The sequence below is a fragment of the Nematolebias whitei genome, chromosome 6 (assembly GCF_014905685.2).
Source record: "Nematolebias whitei isolate Nwh7 chromosome 6, NemWhi1, whole genome shotgun sequence".
Classification (NCBI taxonomy): domain Eukaryota; kingdom Metazoa; phylum Chordata; class Actinopteri; order Cyprinodontiformes; family Rivulidae; genus Nematolebias; species Nematolebias whitei.
This window is the reverse complement of record NC_056503.1, coordinates 22,006,607-22,009,231: the sequence shown is the minus strand read 5'-3', so window position 1 is coordinate 22,009,231 and position 2,625 is coordinate 22,006,607.

Below are 2,625 nucleotides of genomic sequence, written 5' to 3'. Positions count from 1 at the left end.
TATATACACACACACACACCATTATTTGGGATTTACAGACGAGTCTTTTAAGACTAAAGCACTTTCACAAACAGAAATTCGTGACTGCTTCAAACATGAAAGCACTGACGCGAAAAAACACTGAATACCTGTTCTTCACATTAGAAATAAAAATGAACACAAAATATATAAAGGTCACTTTTTATTAATGCAGACTATCTAACATATTTGTTCTTTTAGGTGAAAATAACACTAATAAATTTTGTATAATGTATTTTTCATGTTTAAGGTCAAACTTTATTCAGCTGCAGCCTCCTGCTCTTTGTGCCAGTGTATGACAATGACCTTTGGTGAGGCTGAAATCAGCACGTTTGTGCTGTGAAGTGTAAATCTGATGTCGTATTAAAAGCTGTGATCTCTCCGTAAACTGCTGCCTGACAGGATCCAGTCAGAGCACAAACTGCACACAGCAGCAGCTGCTCTTCTGTCAGGTTCTGCTCCATGGCCCGGCACCAAACACGTCATCACATGGGCACATGTGCGTGGGTGCATGTGCACATTCACACACTTTCAGACAAGTTCATGCCTCGTAGGCAGCCGCAACGTGGGCTGACGGTGTCAGTCTGATGATCTGACAGTGATGGATGGATGGAGAAGACCTGAAAATAGAGGACAGGCTGGAGGGAACAGAACAACACCCAGGACCGTGCTGGTTGGTATTGATCCACTTCGGACCTGCTAATGTAACTCTTCTGAGCAGAAATACACGCGTCCTACACTCATTTTCACACTTGATGTTTTTAAAGCTCATGCATTGATCACTAGGAACAGAGGATGCTGAAAGAAACCAAATCGAGCAGAAAAGTGCCAAAAAATCTCTTTGAATGCTGTTTTCATATCAAGTTACAAAGTAAAGTATGTTTGGAGTTGCATACTATATTTCTGTCTGTGGTTGTTTTTATATCCATCCACCCATCCATTACCTTTTACCCGCTTCTTCCATTTTGGGTCACGGGGGTCGTTGGTGCCCATGTCCGGCAATCACAGTGCGAGGGGCGGGGTACACCCTGGACGGGTCGCAAGTCCATCACAGGGCCACATGGAGACAAACAACCATTCATTCTCTCACTCTCACCTAGGGACAATTTAGAGTTACCAGTCAGCCTAACATGCATGTTTTTTTGGTCTGTGGGAGGAAACCGGAGTACCCGGAGGAAACACACGCATGCACGGAGAGAACATACAATCTCCACCCAGAAAGGCCTCCGGACCGGGATTTGAACCAGGAACCTGCTCGGTGAGAGGCAGCAGCTCTACCAGTTGCGCCACCGTGCTGCTAGCTATATGAAAGTTTAATCCAGATGTTTGTCTATATAGCTAGCTAGCTATAGCCTATAAAGTTTATTCAGTGACTTCATCATGACATTTTGTTCCACTATGATGAGGGTCAGATTGTACAGTTGTGTATATTTACCACAGTGTCAGTACACATATCTGAGCATGTAAAAATTGTTCTCATGTTCTCTTGGTAAATTTAGGTCATAGTACCACACTACTGGATGAGTTCACAAGTTTGAGGCTGGCCTTTGAGTCAGTGGTACACTGCACTTCACATCGAACCTCCACGCTCATCGTTTCCACCTGTCAGGCCCTCAGAGCAGGACGGAGGTCATCACCAGCTCTGTTTATCACAAACATGATTTCTGATTGTTAGACTTGGTTTACAGCTTGGTACTGCCCACATCATGCAGATGGTTGCAAAGCATTAAGTGTAGAACCACTAGACCGAGGAACAGCTTCTACCCTGAAGCTGTTAGACTCATTAATCCATAACCAGGATAATTGCTGAACAAAACAAACAAACAAAAAAATCACTCTTATGCCACTTTACTTGATGATATGTGCCTTATCTATGCTGCTGATTATCCATGCTGCTGATCTCATGCTGCTGATTATCTCACTCTGCTGTATTTATTTGCACCCATCTGCTCACACAGACTCATGTTCAGGCTGCTGTTGTTTCATCTTATTGTTTTACATTGTTAGTGTTTAGCGTATATCTTAGATCTTTTAGCGTATCATTTAGCATTCATTTGACTCGTATACCTTAGATCCTTATACACTGTTTCTTTTTACAATTTATATTTTTTCCATTTCTGGGTGCAACTGGGACCCTGAGTACATTAATTTCATTCCACCTCATGTACCACATGGGATGAAATGACAATAAATTGGACTTGAACTTAAAATAAGAAAGGTTACCACATGGGAAACAAATCTTCAACTGGCGAACAGAAGTCCAGCTTTTTTATTTATTTTTATTTTTAGAGTTAGCTAAACCAGATTTCTTAATGAAACCAGAGACAAGTTAAACTTGCTTTGTATAAAAGTTTAGCACATCAATGAAATAACCTTTCGAATGTGGATGAAATCACAGAACTTGATACAAGAGTTGTTGTGAAGTCATATTTTTAGAAAATCACATTAGTCATCAAAATTTCAATATGGCCGTCATTTTTCAAGATGACAAAAGTGCCATACCACAGAGACACCACTGAATCCACCCACTCCATGCAAAGGCTAACACAACACACAATTATTGGGGTTGTATCAGGCTTTACATTAAATATATATATATATATATAT